This window comes from Schistocerca nitens, chromosome 10 (assembly GCF_023898315.1).
Source record: "Schistocerca nitens isolate TAMUIC-IGC-003100 chromosome 10, iqSchNite1.1, whole genome shotgun sequence".
Taxonomy (NCBI): Eukaryota; Metazoa; Arthropoda; class Insecta; order Orthoptera; family Acrididae; genus Schistocerca; species Schistocerca nitens.
Window position 1 is genome coordinate 28,833,669 of NC_064623.1, and position 17,366 is coordinate 28,851,034.

Below are 17,366 nucleotides of genomic sequence, written 5' to 3' on the forward strand. Positions count from 1 at the left end.
CGACTACTTGTCATCGTCAAGCACCTGTGAGACAAAATGGAAAAGCGCTACATTGTCTGTCATACATCGCCACGTTTCCTTTACCTGTTCGATACCAGATCCGTCACCAATCGAGCACATCTGGGACACCATCGGACGAAAACACTAGCGTCATTGGTAAACAGCATTAACCGTCCCTGTATTAAGGGACTCCATCCCACAAACTGACATCCGGCAGACCTGTACAACAAAATGCAAGCACCTTTACATGCTTCCATCCAACATGCTGGTGGTATCACTGGTTGTTAGCCCACCAACATTTCACATTTGCAACAGACTTGCATTAGCCTGTGATCTTGCGTTGTTAATCATTTGAATATACTACGTAGACAAATATATTCCCATAATTTCATTGCTCTACATTATTTTTTGATGTTGTGATCTCTGTTTCCGGCAGTGCTTAAAAAAACCCAAAATTCACTGATTCAGTCATATGAACTACCACTTTCTCATGTACAAATACTTTCAAGTATGAGTGTAATTCCAACTTACTTCGCTGAAACCAAGAGAATGTTAACACATATTTCATGCATGAGAAGCATATATCCCTGTCGTTGTCTGTTCTAATTGCGACGCGCACTTTATTGACACGCAAAAATTCTGTATGGCACTTCATAATCCGTCAATTCTTATAGCTCACGCGACCTTGTAAAACACGGATATTTTTGTAAATGGTTCAAATGGTTCTGAGCACTGTGGGACTTAACATCTTAGGTCATCAGTCCTCTAGAACCTAGAACTACTTAAACGTAACTAACCTAAGGACGTCACACACATCTATGCCCGAGGCAGGATTCGAACCTGCGACCGTAGCGGTCGCGCGTTTCCAGACTGAAGCGCCTAGAATCGCTCGGCCACTTCGGCCGGCGATTTTTGTAAATATAATTAGTTTTGTTATGACCTGACGGAACTGCAATCGTCTGGTCATTACTGTGGGTTCTTTGATCGCTCTAGGGAGATGACTCGTCACCACTATATCTACGTCAACACCTCGCCTACATCTATACTCTGCAAACCATCGTGAAGTGCATGGCAGAGGATACGTCTCATTATACCAGTTATAAGGGTTTCTTCCTATCCCATTCACGCGTGGAGCGCGGTAAGAACGATCGTATGAATGCCTGGGAGCGTGCTGCTAATATTCTAAACTTGCCCTCACGATCCCTCTGTCAGCGATATCTAGTGGGCTGTACTATATTCCTAGAGTCGTAATTTCCGTAAGCATCAAACATCAGCATCTATCGTAACGAACTGTTTTTAGTTCTAGAAATTAAACCAAACTTATAAATAATGTTCATTGCAGACCACTGAACATGTTTTATGTCAATAAAACCAAATGTGAACGGTGATATAAACACGTATTTTCTAGTACATACACACGTGGAATTTGAGTAGGTTTAATAAACGTGAGAGAAATTTTAATTTCACTACATACTTTCATCTTTTTGGTATCGCTTCTTCGGCGTGCACTTTTGCATTGTCTTCTTTTGTCTTCTTGTGTTTCAAGATATGTGTAAAACACTCGAAGCCATGGTATGTGCCACGCCGCCCCTCCCCCCCGCCAAATCTCCATCGAAGGTCATAGGCCCGCATCTCGTGGTCGTGCGGTAGCGTTCTCGCTTCCCACTCCCGGGTTCCCGGGTTCGATTCCCGGCGGGGTCAGGGATTTTCTCTGCCTCGTGATGGCTGGGTGTTGCGTGCTGTCCTTAGGTTAGTTAGGTTTAAGTAGTTCTAAGTTCTAGGGGACTTATGACCACAGCAGTTGAGTCCCGTAGTGCTCAGAGCCATTTGAAGGTCATAGGCAAGGACGGCAAGATTATATTGTCATTGATAAAGCAGGAGGAAATTAATGACCGCCGGTCATTAGTAACACCATGAACACCTCTAAACTCGTGCTTTTAAGTATTTGTGATGTTATTCGCTTAGTTTGAGAACGCGAGAGAATTATTACTTTCACAACATTTCCACTGTGTCTCTTCTTCGGTGTGCAGTCTTGCTTTCTGTTCTTATCTAGTAAGATACGGGTGGAATGGTGAGCGGGTCACCGGAGTTGATAGGCGCAAGCGTTCAGATTAGATTATCCTGAATAAAGTAGGAGGAAGTTATTGACATATTGTTCACAGTTAATGTTATGCCGTTAGGACATCGTCTAGCACCTCGCCAATAACAGGTATGTGAACTCGGAATGCCAGGTTCGGTATCGGGTGTGTGTACGTTGTATTAATGGGAATCAAAAAATTAATAGCTTGAAGCATTGGAATGGAACATAATATTTACTAGACTACCAACATGTTTTCCACGCAGTGAGCTTTTTCAGTGAAGGATTTGCATACATGCATTTACACAGAAATACATACAATTACAGGTAATCCTCATTGCATGCGTACCTTCACATACAACACAGTTCGCCTTTACACTTTCAGTTATACAGCGACCTGTTACTTTAGTGAGCACATTACACACACACACACACACACACACACACACACACACACACACACACACACGCTCATTAGTACATAGAACTGAAAGCTAAATGCATATTTATCTCTACCGTAGGCTGTCGAAATATTGTTATACAGATGAATTCTATTATATTTCTGGCCAGTTTCGATCTGCAGTAATTTTCAAATGCTTGCAGTATCAAAACTCTACGAGCTTATACAAGTTACAAAGGTTTCTTAGCAACGCTACACTACACCATTTACAACAGCTGTTACATTAGTTACAGCTGCGTAGGTGAAATGTGTGACGTTGTATGGGAAAACAGTTTAGTGTTACATGGGAACAGAAGTTTATAAATCTAATGTCTCACATTCGTTGATGTTTGATACTGCAGCCATTTGGAAATGGTCGTAGGCCGAAAGCGGCTAGAAATGTAATAGAGTTTATGTGCATAAAAAAATTTCTTCAGCCTATGGTGGAAACAAAAAATTGTTTAAGCACTTAGAAGTTACGTGGAGACTTTGGATCCTCACATAAGGAGATTAATACGCAGTACATTTACTGTATCTAAAAATAATTAGACTCCTGTAGTCACTATTTCATTCTAATTAGTACGAAGGTTTTCTTCAAATGAATGGTATGTTTCATTTTCTAAACAAATGTCTAATAGCTGCTTAATGTTGTCCCCAGAAGAGTTTTTACTGGCTGTGGCCCTACGTTGTATAGCTTCGAGTTCGGCTGTTTAAAACCGTTATGACTATCGTTTTGTTCACGCATTACACAGGGTGGGTATAATGGTTATGAACATATATTATCTGATCAAAAGCATTTGGACACATACACTGAAGCGGCAAAGAAACTAGTACAGGCAAGCGCATTCAAATAGAGAGATATGTAAACAGCAGAATACGGCGCTGCGGTCGGCAACGCCTATATAAGACAACAATTGTCTGGCGCTGTTGTTAGATCGGTTACTGCTGCTACAATGGCAGGTTATCAAGATTTAAGTGAGTTTCTACGTGGTGTTGTATTCGGCGTGCGAGCAATCGGGCACAGAACCTCCGAGGTAGCGATGACGTGGGGATTTTCCTGTACAACCATTTCACGAGTGTACGGTGAATATCAGGAATCCGGTAAAACATCATATCTCCGACGTCGCTGCGGCCAGAAAAACATCCTGGAAGAACGAGACAAACTACAACTGAGGAGAATCGTCCAACGTGACAGAAGTGAAACCCCTCTGCAAATTGCTGCAGATTTCAATACTGGGCCATCAACAAGTGTCAGTGTGCGAACCATTTAACGAAACATCATCGATATTGGCTTTAGGAGCCGAAGGCCCACTCGTCTACCCTTGATGACTGCACGACACAAAGATTTACGCCTCGCCCAGGTGCATCAACACCGAGATTGTACTGTTGATGACTGGAAACATATTGCCTGGTCGGACGAGTCTCGTTTCAAATTGTACCGAGCTAATGGACGTGTACGGGAATGGAGACTACCTCATGAATCCATGGACCCTGCATGTCAGCAGGGGACTGTTCAAGCTGGTGGAGGCTCTGTAATGGTGTGCGGCGTGTGCAGTTGGAGTGATATGGGACCCCTGATACGTCTAGAGACGACTATGACGGACTTGGGCAAATCCAGCAGGACAATGCGACACCCCACACGTCCAGAATTCCTTCAGAATGGCTCAGGATCACTCTTCTGAGTTTAAACACTTCCGCTGGCCGCCAAACCTCCGAGACGTGAACGTTATTGAGTATTCTGGGATGCCTTGCAGAGGAGATCTCCACCCCTCGTAGTCTTACGGATTTATGAACAGCCCTGCAGGATTCATGGTGTGAGTTCTCTCGAGACATTACTTGAGACATTAGTCGAGTTCATGTCACGTCGCGTTGCGGCACTTCTGCGTGCTTGCGGGGACTGTATACGATGTTAGGCAGTTTCTTTGGCTCTTCAGTGTATGTCCGTGTGTGATACAAACTTTGGGATTACATTTCCCAGTTTACAAAAAAAATTATAGGCTAGAAGTTGTAACTGTTTGCGTGCTCGTAGGGGCCTTATACGATATTAGGCTAGTGTGACAGTTTCTTTGGCTCTTCAGTGTATTAGTGCACGTCAATACAGGGTGTGTTCATGCCTTACCTTTATGATGGGTTGAAATCTGCTGGGGAAACTTTCAGTGAGGTGTGTGAATATCTGTGGAGGAATGGCAGACCACTCCTCATCAAGAGCTGAAACAAAAAAAAAAATAGTGACTCTGGTATCTGACGCAAGGTCAACTTCTACCTTATCCCAAAAGTGTTCCATTGGGTCCAGGTAGGGACTCTGGGCAGGCCAGTCCATTTCAGGAATGTTATTGTCAGCAGACTATTGATTCACAGATGCTGCTTTGTGACAGGGTGCATTTTCAAGCTGATACAATCAAAGGTCGTCGCCAGACTGTTCCTCTGCTGTACATTGTACACAATATTATATACTGAGGTGACAAAAGTCATGGGATACCTCCTGATACTGTGTCGGACCTCCTTTTGGCTGATGTAGAGCAGCAACACGACATGGCCTAGATGCAACAAGTCGCCGGAAGTCCCCTGCTGAAATACTGAGCCATGCTGCCTCAGGCTGCCCGTGAATGAGAAAAGTGTTGGCAGTGCAGCGTTTTGTGCTTTAACTGGCTCTCGGTCATGTCACATAAATGGTCAGTGAGATGCATGTCGGGCGATGTGAGTGACCAAATCATTTGCTCGAACTGTCCAGAAGGTTCTTGAAACCATTCTTGAACGATGATGGTTCAGTACCATGGTGCATTGTCATCCATACAAATTCCGTCGTAGTTTGGGAACATGGAGTCCATGAATGGCTGCAGACGGTCTCAGTTGGCTCAGTTGGACCTGAGGAGCTAGTCTACTCCATTTAAACACAGACGCCCACCATTATAGAGCCATCACCATCTTGCACAATGCCTTGTTGACTACTTGGGTCCATGGTTCCGTGGGATCTGCGCCACACCTGAACCCTAAGATCAGCTCGAACCATCTGAAATCGGGACTCATCCGACTACGCCACGGTTTTCCAGTCCTCTAGGGTCACTGGCCCAGGAGAGGCGCTGCAGCAGTATCGTGCTATGAGCAAAGGCACTCGCGTCGGTCGTTTGCTGCCAAAGCCCATTAACACCAAATTTCGCCGCACTTTCATAATGGATATGTCGGTCGTACTTCCCACACTGATTTCTGCGGTTATTTCACGCATTGTTGCTTGTCTGTTAGCATTCACAACTCTACCCAAACGCCGCTGATCTCGGTCGTTAAGTACAGGGCGTTGGCCGCTGCCTTGTCCGTAACTGAAATTTGGTATTCTCGGCACACTCTTGACACTGTTGATCTCTAAATATTGAATTTCCTAACGATTTCCGAAAAGGAATGTACCATGTGTCAAGCTACAAATACCATTCGCGTTCCAAGTCTGTTAATTCCAATCTGTACCTACAGATTGGAAAATTAAGCAGATCGCACCAGTGTTTAAGAAGAGTAGTAGGAGTAATCCATCAAACTACAGACCTATTTCATTGACGTCGGTTTGCAGTAGGGTTTTGGAGCATATACTGTATTCAAACATTACGAATCACCTCGAAGGGGACGATCTATTGATACGTAATCAGCATGGTTTCAGAAAACATCGTTCTTGTGCAACGCAGCTAGATCTTTATTCGCACGAAGTAATGGCCGCTATCGACAGGGGATCTCAAGTTGATTCCGTATTTCTAGATTTCCGGAAAGCTTTTCACACCGTTCCTCACAAGCGACTTCTAATCAAGCTGCGGGCCTATGGGGTATCGTCTCAGTTGTGCGACTGGATTCGTGATTTCCTGTCAGGAAGGTCGCAGTTCCTAGCAATAGACGGCAAATCATCGAGTAAAACTGAAGTGATATCAGGTGTTCCCCAGGGAAGCGTCCTGGGACCTCTGCTGTTCCTGATGTATATAAATGACCTGGGTGACAATCTGAGCAGTTCTCTTAGGTTGTTCGCAGATTATGCTGTAATTTACTGTGTAGTAAGGTCATCCGAAGACCAGTATCAGTTGCAAAACGATTTAGAAAAGATTGCTGTATGGTGTGGCAGGTGGCAGTTGACGCTAAATAACGAAAAGTGTGTGGTGATCCACACGAGTTCCAAAAGAAATCCGTTGGAATTCGATTACTCGATAAAAAGTACAATTCTCAAGGCTGTCAATTGAACTAAGTACCTGGGTGTAAAAATTACGAACAACTTCAGTTGGAAAGACCACATAGATAATATTGTGGGGAAGGCGAGCCAAAGGTAGCGTTTCATTGGCAGGACACTTAGAAGATGCAACAAGTCCACTAAAGAGACAGCTTACACTACACTCGTTCGTCCTCTGTTAGAATATTGCTGCGCGTTGTGGGATCCTTACCAGGTGGGATTGACGCAGGACATCGAACGGGTGCAAAAAACGGCAGTTCGTTTTTTATTATCACGTAATAGGGGAGAGAGTGTTGCAGATATGATACGCGAGTTGCGATGGAAGTCATTAAAGCAAAGTAGTTTTTCGTCGCGGCGAGATCTATTTACGAAATTTGCCATGCAAGGGTACGTTCTCTTAGTAGTGCGTATCTTGCTTCTCTTTGACGTTGTGGAGCGGTGCTACACGGCAGCCGGAGCCGCGTACCGGTATAGGCTTCTCGGCCAGCATCAACCTATCATCACTGATTAACATCTGATAGGTCACATATCGGATTCACAGTGTAGGGAAGTGTTGGCGGTTTGTTTGCGCGTGAGTTTCTCCTGGCTTATACAATTTTCAATTAACTTACGGGAATTCAGCCAGGTAATATTTACAGTGACCGCCTTTCTGCCTTACCCAGGAAGCACTTCCAACAAGATCGGTAGTATTTTACGGAAATACGAAGTGAAATGTGTTTTCCGACCTCCATCTAAAATTAGAGTGCTTTTGGGTTCTGTTAAAGATGATCTTGGTTTGCGTAAGGCGGGTGTAGCTGTGGCATGGCATACATTGGTCAGACTGTCAGGACCGTGGAGGACCGATGTACTGAGCGTAAACGGCACACACGATTACGGCAGCCAACTAGATCTGCTCTTGCCGAACATTGTTTGGATACTGGTCACCGTATGTTATATAACAATACCGAGATATTGGCATGCACGTCCAGCTATTGGGACAGAACTAGAACCATTTTATTATTTTCTCTCTCTTGCCCATACTGGTCACGATTCCCATTCTCTAGCCAGGTCTGTCTTGACCTGTTTGTTATTTCTCTGTGTCCATCTCTATGCTGTTTACCACTATCTCAATTGTTCAGTTGATCTGGTAATGTCCATTATCAAATCGACCATGCTTGCATGTCCTATATCTGCTTCTGTTGCTACTCCTGGCACGACTTGACTCTTGTGGTGATGAAGCATATTTGATGCATTGCCACTGCCCATTACATGATGTACTCTCATCTATGTCATATTCTAGTTCTTGTAGCAGTGTCCTGAAAGCTTCAATATCATCTTTACAGCATCTGTCTATACAATGTGTCAAAGGTGTACCGATAGTTTTGTTACACGTATCCAGAGCTGTTCTGCAGGACTGTATGGATCATACAAGAATTGATTCTGTTAGACCGTACGTTCGAAAAATTTTGGTAGAACTGGAAAAGTCACCCTTGTTGTGCTTTGGAAGCATAATGATCCGATGCTTTACTCTGTCCTGACCCACTTCTGACCAGTAGGCTGATAGAAGACCTATAGTGGAACCGTCCCAAGCAAGCCCTTCAGTGGATTCAATTCGAAGAGATTCGGAACACCTTGAACTTCTGCACTGACACGAAATGCTTGTAACAAAGTCCGGACAGTGTGACAGTTCTCAAAGGTTCCTGCCTTTAATTCGCCCATATGTGGTATTCCTATAATCTGGTCTGTTATTACATTTCTCTTTATCTACTGAATCATATTCATCGTCTCTCCTACGTCCACCTACATTCGCAAAAGTCCACGAACCTTTGGCTGTCCTAGCTATTGTCTGTTTCATGACACATGGCCATGGTGCTCCTTCATTCAGACCTTCCATCAATACTGAAGCTGTCCTGTTTTTACGCTCGACCACGTCCGTTAGTTCATCTATACGCCCTGCTTGTTTAGTAATTTCACCTTCATATTTAGATTCCTTTCGGCGCCTTCCAATTTCAAAGTTTCGAATGTATCTTCCAGATTTTGTATTATGACACTATTTGCCACGACACTGTCCTTTAATGATTGACCATACTTGCATGTTGCACCACTGATTTGAATCAAGAGTTCCTCTTTATCTTTTTGGCACTTCTCCCTGAGCTCATCAGAATCCTTCTGTGCCTTATCCATGTGCCTCATAACTTAATCTCGTATCTTTGTCTGTTGCTGCTCCATAGTACTCAGCTCATCCTCGACTTCGTCAAATTTTCTCAGATTCCACAGTTAATCCTTCCTGAATTTGAATCATCATATTCTGAAACTTTACATCAAGACAGACCTGTACCTCATCAATTTTTCTCGCAAGTTTCTCGCCTATCTCACGACATTCCCTCATTTCCCCTTTTAGTTTCTTGTTCTGCTGCATTGTTTCTCCTTGTAGACTCTCATTCTGTTTCTGTGTTTTTCCTTATAGACTTCCGTTCTGTTTCTATATTTCTCCTTTTAGACTCTCACTCTGTTTCTCTAATTCCCCTTCCAGGCTCTCATTCCGATTCTGTAATTTTTCATGTAAACTGGTAATGAGACTGATAGACATACCATTAGAGATTAATGACCATCAGACACATTCATCAACTTCCCCTGTTCACAAATTTGCGTCTCTAAAGTGGGGGAATTCATGGTTGCAAAGCCAGATATATTACTCGAATTTTCGTAAACTTCAAGTGGAGAGGCTTGCAAGCGGCCAAAAGTTTAGCGTACCCAGACGACAGTGAATTCAGGCTCCAGAACCCTAACCGTCGTTACCTGCCGTACAGGAGAATGAACTGCTCTTGCTTCTGTACTTCTGTCACAAAATTTGACCGTGATGCTCTTTAACGCCTCTGATTCTACATCATAACTGTTATTTCGCGTTCGTATTGCTGCCGGATCACCTTCCACATCTAATTCCGTATTCCCTCCCCCTTGACCTGGTTCTTGAGCGGTTACGAGGAGCCATTGTCTTTTTCTTTAGTTCTATTGGCACAAAGAATCATCCTTACAAAGCGACAAAGCAAACTAACAAAGAAATTCTAAAGCGGTCCAACACCTAATACTACTGGATTTCACGCTCCTGCCATAGATCGTCACATTCAGAATTAAAATCCCTTCACTTTCTGAAAATGAACATCGTACTGTCTTTATACGGTCACCAACGCCACAAAGAAGACCGTAACACTTGAATAACGTTCCTCAAAATACGAAATAGGTGAACACTTCAGATTAAACCCATTCAACCAACGCTGTTCATGCAATAGTATCGGATGCAAGTGATTTCTTTGACACCTGGAATAAATGTATCACAAATTTTTGCTGATGGGACATCCACAAGTGTTATGTGTAATGTTCATTGTTGCAGTAACTGCTACAGTTGTCTAGTTATTTAGTGACTGAAGTCTTGACCAGGTTCCAGACTATCTGCCCTATCTTCAGCTCCCCTAATAAATAGCAGGTCGAACACCCATGTAAAGCTAACTTACATGGCGACACATCTGATGAGCCATGTACCGCAGATGTGGTGTCTTGTGTGTTAGCTTTGACATGGATACTTCGACCTACTGTTTATAGACAACCTGAAGATGAAGTAGCATGAAGATACTAAAAGCATGAGGTAAGCATCCTACTGTCTCTGCCTGTTTCTCAGAGGATTCGCACCGTTGAGGGTCGCCATATGCATGTTTACTGTTATCCAAAAACTATACGATCGTATGAAGAGGAGCCAGTGCAAGTATATTGTTCTCTGATAATTTTATGACCCTAGGAAAGGGCGTGGTGAGCAAATTGCCATCGTGAGGCTTAGCATGAGTAGCAGGTTGGAAGTGTCGGAGATTTGGAGTAAGGAAAATTTACAGTTTCTATATAAGTACAAACGTAGATGTTCGTTTCTTCAAAATCTGAAATCCGTGGAAGTTCTTCACGTATAACTTTGAAATATTACAAAAAAAAAAAAAAAAAAAAAAAAAAGGTTGAAATGTCCAGATACGAGATACTGGCAGAAGTAAAGCTGTGAGGACCGGACGTGAGTCGTGCTTCGGTAGCTCAGATGGTAGAGCACTTGCCCGCGAAAGGCAAAGGTCTCGAGTTCGAGTGTCGGTTGGGCACACAGTTTTAATCTGCCAGGAAGTTCCAGGTTCAAATGTTTTTAAGCACTATGGGACGTAACATCTGACGTCGTCAGTCCCCTAGATTTAGAACTACTTAAACCTAACTAACACATCCATGCCCGAGGCAGGATTCGAACCTGTGACCGTAGCAGCAGCGCGGTTCCGGACTGAAGCGCCTAGAACCGCTCGGCCAGAAATCTTACACGACACTGAATCTAATACTCACATGTTTCTGTACATCTACTGGAACGTTATCTGGTATATACTCAATAAAAGGGCAAATGCTATAAAAATGTAAATGTTAGTTTGTTCCATAAAATTTCGGGCGAGCAGCAGAAGTGAAATTTATGCAGCTGCACACCCGAAATTTTATGGAACAGTCATTGCGCAGCGAAACTATGGAGACAAACGTTAGTTTGTTCAAAATCGTTAATATCGAGAATTTCTTGACCATTTGATTTGAAATTTTGATACAACGTTGGACTCTCATAAGGCAGTGTTTTTAGGCAACTCATTCTTTAATATAGTATATTTTCAGTACAGTTAATACATTAATTTACATATGTAATGTATAAATGGAAAACATTGTTATCTAAAATCTCAAGATGTACCTTTCTGATTTACTTCAAATTTTTACGGGTTACTATCATAAACGTTTAGACATTTACAGGTCATATATTTTTTAAAACATAAATATGTATATAGAATATACAATAACGAAACGTTCTTAGCAAACAGGAAATTTGTATTTATGGCTTACTGGTTTTTGGTGTTAGAACAGCAACCAGCCACAGCTTTAGTTTCAGTTCCTTTATTGAAAGGCTACTGTTACCGGTTTCGAATCGTTGTGATTCCTCCTCAGACGGTTTACATGCTTTCTTTATGACATGTGGTGTGTTTTTTATAGATTAATTGTCCTGAAACGTCGGTTTCGAGTGTTTGTTTTCGTAAAATTCGTCCAGCAGATGTAAATGCATTCCCACTGCATTCTTATTGTTGCACACGTAAATTGTTCTCACTGAACACTTAAGATTTTTCACTGAGATGATTTCTACCACGCACCACATGTTTTGATACATACAAAGAGCTTACAAACTATTTACGTGTGCAACAATAAGAATGCAGTGGGAATGCATTTACATCTGCTGGACGAATTTTACGAAAACAAACACTCGAAACCGACGTTTCACGACAATTAATCTATAAAAAACACACCACATGTCATAAAAAAAGCATGTAAACCGTCTGAGACGGAATCACAACGATTCGAAACTGGTAACGGTAGCCTTTGAATAAAGGAACTGAAAGTAAATTTGTGGCTGGTTGCTGTTCTAACACCATCAACATTTGTCTTCAAACAACAGCCACGGTCTCCATCATGTCATCATATGACAAAATTGCATTACTCGCTTTTGATTAGAATAATATTACAGAATCTGAATTTGCATTAACAATACGCAAGGTTCAAGGTCAGAGGAGATGGACAGAGAGATGGAAGGAAATGGACACAGAAAACGGGAAGAAGATGGTGGTCAGAGGAGAGGAGGGGAGGGAGGAGAAGATAGAGATAGATAGAGAGAGAGAGAGAGAGAGAGAGAGAGAGAGAGAGAGAGAGGGAGGGAGGGAAGAAGGAGATGGACAGAGAAAGTTGGAGGGGGGGTAGGTGGTAGACTGAGAGGGGGCAGGAGGAGATGGAGCGAGAGGGAGGGGGGGAGAAGATGAACAGAGAGGGAGGGAGGTGGTGACTGACAAAGAGAGTGAGAAGGAGGAGACGGATAAAGATGGTGCAGTCCACCGCCAGCAATGGAGGGTCAAACTGACAGTGCCAGCCACCCGTGCTGGCGAAACGTCAGAAAAATCATCAGACGAACGTCGGCCGAAGAACGCGACACAGAAGCCAACAGCCGGTTTATCAAGAAGTGGCCACCAAGGCCTTAACATCGTGACATCGAGCAACACGGGTGCGGCGTGGCAAAGGCGCGCACAACTCTGTCCTGGAGTTGTTTTAGGGCATGTTTGCGTCCCTTTTCAGCCAGAGGGGTTTTACATATGATTTATTTTTTATCACAATTTATTTTTCTTACAAGTGCATAATGGACCTAGAGCTAAGTGTAAGCTCCCCAGACAAGTTTAATGATAATGACAATAAATGAAAAATAGCAATCTGACTCAAGTATAAGTTCCTATAAAATAATGAAAGATAATCCCATGACAATGAAAGTACAGTGATAATCAAAACTCAATTAAACCGAAATGTCGGTCTTTGGCCCTGTGCAAAAAATTAAACTGAAATTCTTACCTTAGTAAAACTGTATCTGCTCTTATTCTGCGCCACAGCTTGGAGGAAATGCATCGCAATAATAAATTTTTTTTTGAATTTAACTGAAAATTTTCTTTAAGGAAATGCAAGGGAATCAAATGATTTTTTTTTGTTAAAAATTGGTTTGAAATCAAAATTATTATTGGGGCGATTCTTGAAAGTTAATTACAATGAATACACATTAGATTATCTGATGAGCGCAATGCTGCTTGAATACGTTATTTAATAAAAATATACCTCGTCCTGAATCGTGACCAGAGTGCGATGTCGACGCCCGCCGACTCCTCACACACAACTAAACTCTGTCGCATCTCGACCGCGACTGCGTCATCTCCGACACGCTACTCGCAACTGCACTGGGCTACCACTACTGACAGACTGACCGCTCGCTACTGCGAGTCGAGCGCAACTGCACTAACTACATGCTCTCTGGTCAGAGATTCTGTGGCTCGCCATCGCTGCCCATGAAACGTACGCGTTTCAAGTTACACGGCTGATTTTCGTAATCGTTATACATATATTTTGGCAATTTGTAGTAGATGTCAGATTCCGAGCGTAGTTTCTATACAGTATGTTTTGAATACAGTAGAGTTCATTTATAGGTGATGTCGCGTCTTTTCCTTAGGTATTTTCAAGTGTAATTGATCCTTGAGAGGCGAGTGTTCGGTATTGTCAGGTGTTCTGTGTTGATTAGACTGTTTGCTGGTTTCTTGTGTTGGTCTGTTGTGTGTGTGTGTGTGTGTGTGTGTGTGTGTGTGTGTGTGTGTGCGTGCGTGCGTGTGTGTGTCGTCGTGATGTGTGTGTGGATAATCCATTATTCATTCGTCTACGTAAGTTGGTGTTGTGTTTTCGATTAGCGGTTGCAGGATTGGCACGAGGTCAGGGAAAGTTTTGGCTGTGTTTTGGGCTGTTATCTGTGAGGGTGGTATCTATTTGTCCTTAGGTTTTCGGTTTTCTGTGTCGTTTATAGTGAGTACATCGTCCAAGATTGATCTTGTGTAGAGTATGTGTTTGCCGTTATCTCACCCTGAGCTTGGCCATTCTGGTTTCCAATGGTTCTACACCTGTGACTGTGCACATTTCGTTACTGGGTGTTGTGGGAGGTAATTTGGTGATGCTGCGAATTAGTCTTCTCTCTGTTTTGAAGAGTTTTTCCGCGTTGTGAGCCTGTATTCCCCCGGGTGGGGCGACTACGTACTCTAGCAATTGTCTTATGAATGTTTTATAAGTATGTAGAGCTGTTTCGTCGCTGCAGCCACGGAAGCGTCCTTGTACCTGTCTTAATAAATTTTGTCTGAGTCGTTTTGTGTTTAGTAAGTGATATAGGTGCGTTTTCCAAGTGTCTGTCTAGATGTACTTCTAGGTATCTGGCTGAGCTGCTGAGTGTGAGGGGCGTGTTCCATAGAGATAGTTGAATGTCGTTGTCGTCTTGCTGTCGTTTTCTTGTCAAATGTCCGTGTTGGAAGAGGTTTGTATTTTGTTGGGGTTGTGGCGAATTCGCCATTTGGTCATCCATTGCTCTACTCGTTTAAGGTAGTTGTTTGTCTTTCGTTTTACAGTGGTTGTCCCTAGTTCTGTGCACCAGTAGGCTGTATCATCTGCATACAGACCTACGGTTTCCGTTTGTGTCTCAACTGTTGGTATGTCAGCAGTATGTAGTGTGTATAGTAAGGGGAGCTGTATTTCTCCTTGGGGTACTCCTGCTTGTGGTGTAAAAGCTCCAGATTTTTCTTTTCCTACGTGTACGATGCAAGTTCTCTCTGTTAGGCAGGATTTTATTATTCTTATAATTTTTGCCGAGAGTTCTATTTCAAATAGTTTGCATAGCAATCCGTTGTGCCACAGTTTTTCAAGGGCACGCTCGATGTCCAGAAGGACAGCAAGTTTTTAATGTCCTTTGTTGAAGCCCGTGACTCGCTCTAGTCTGGACCCGTAGTGTTTCAAAAGTTCTATTCATTAAATTGCACATATTGCGGTTTTGTTTATTCAATACCTGTCGATATAAAAATCTTATAAATCGCATGAGCGTCTCCGCTAATACGTCTCAAACTTCTCTTTCATTTGCCGCCTCGTACTTTGTCGTAGTATTTCACATTTGTATGTAATCAACGCAAACGTGGACAAAGCATTGTCTTAAAGCCGAGCGCTGAAACGGGATAAACCAACACCGACTCAAAGGAAGGCCTCGGCGCTTGTTGGTGACGTCACGTCAGTTAGGCACGGCGAACGCCAGGTCTGTTGCAGGCATACTCATAATGGTGGTGTCTCTGACACAGGAAAATGTGAAACTATTGGCGGTAGTGGACCAATACACATTTTTCTGAGAGATTTCTGCAATCAATTAATTGTGCAATTCATTACACTTCTTAACAAATAGTGTACTCCTGACCTTAAATTTCCACCTGTTTTAAGGATTGACATACAAAAACAACTTCATGGTCCAGCAGCAACAGAATTCGTGCTTCTTTACATTATTTCTATATCTGAGGGAGTTACGTTTGTACTGGGTTGCTTTTACAAGAAATTGTGAACATATTGGTGCTCTTCTTTAGGTATCTTGGTTGACTATGGGGTGAGGAGCACTGAATGTTAATGAAATATCTTGCGATTGTACACGTTGAGGGAGGGGATGGGGGACAGAATAAGAGGCAAAAGAGAGATACTTGTTATATCAAATAAAATTTTTTTATATTATAAAGTTTCTCCTTTCAGTTGCCAGAGGGGAATATTTATCTTTTCTAATGTGCATGTTTAAAAAAGTTTAAGCTCAGCAGTATTTTTAATGTATGAAGCTATTTTGTTTCCTGTTTAGAATTCCTTTCGTTGAAAACGACTGTTATCTAATGACTGGCAACTTTTGGACATTTACACATGTAAATTAGTTCAAATTTCCAGTGACGATGTCAAACGAAAATAAATAAATAAAAGAAACGAGTTCATTGTAAGGGGGTTGAGGTAAGTTTAGATAACAAAATGGATCAAGTAAATATAGTTACTCGAACGAAAAATTTCCGAAGCTTGCAATGGGGCAAAGCATCTTCTCATATTGATCTACGTTTGTTTCGACAGGACTCAGTAATACAGAACTATGATCTTCATTTGTAGCTTTACGATAGTAAGAAAATCTTTCATCTAAATAAAACTGCAGAATCCAAAACAATACCAAACATTTTGTCCAAAAATAAGAGATTTGTAGTGATAAGCACGCCCAGCCGTTTCTGCCTGCAGCAGACCTGGCGTACGCCGTGCCTAGCTGACGTGACGTTACCAACAAGCGCCGAGGCATCCTTTCAGTCGGTGTTGGATGAACCAGCCTGACGTCGGGTAACTGCTAGGCCTTTGAAACTGACAGCTCCACGTGGGGCGATCTGCCTCTGACCACTCGCTCGCCGCCGTCTTCCATCTCGCTCTTGCCCGCTGCCTGGTTGAGTCGGCCTCACCGGGCGCCGTACACGCGCCCATAAAGCGCGACCCGGGATCAAACTTCTCTCTCCAAATGACAAAAAGTGACTGTCGTGTCACGTCCTTACCAGACAGTAATGACAGACGACATCGAGAAAGTTCAGAGAAGGGCAGTTCGTTCTGTATTATGGCGATATAGGGGAGGCAGAGTTGAAGGGCAACCATTAAAATAAAAGTGTTTTTCGTTGCGCCAAGATCTCTTCACGAAGCTTTAATAACTTTCTACTCCAAATGCGAAAATATTTAGTTGAAGCCCACCTACATAGACAGAAATTATGTTCGTAATAAAATAAATCAGAGATCGAACTGAGATATTTAAAAGAGCTTCTCGGACGTGATTAGTTGTTAAATAATCTGAAAAAATATTTGTCTCATCAGCTGTACAGTTTTAATATTTTTTATCTAGCGGTTTCGACTCTTACCATCATGTCTTCGAACAATAACAGGAGTGTACATATGGTGATAACTCCAGACTTAGTAACTGATGCACTATAACTGTGGAAGGTACAAAAACTATGTGATCGACGAAAAAATCAAGTTGAAACACATGTGCAGTGTGAATGCCTACAAGGTTACAAATGTTATTTAGTCTAGCTCAAGATTACAGCAACAGAAATGACATGGAGTCCTTTTTCTGACCGACAACGTAAGTATAAAACCGGTTATAGTGCGGTATATCTACTTTAGTGTTGCAGAAATGAAAAATAATGTATTTATTTGCACTAAACATTGTGAAAGAAGTCAATTAAAAGACCTGT

General features: G+C 42.5%; 1 protein-coding gene across 1 annotated transcript in view; it reads left to right on the forward strand.

Moving 5' to 3' along the window:
* The first annotated feature begins 2,184 nt into the window (after positions 1–2,184).
* Positions 2,185–17,366, forward strand: part of LOC126210244 (serine-aspartate repeat-containing protein I-like) — a 38,707-nt gene continuing 23,525 nt past the window's right edge. The window contains exon 1 of the mRNA XM_049939433.1: positions 2,185–2,209. The gene's annotated coding sequence lies outside the window, so the exon portion shown is untranslated. The remainder of the gene's footprint in view (positions 2,210–17,366) is intronic.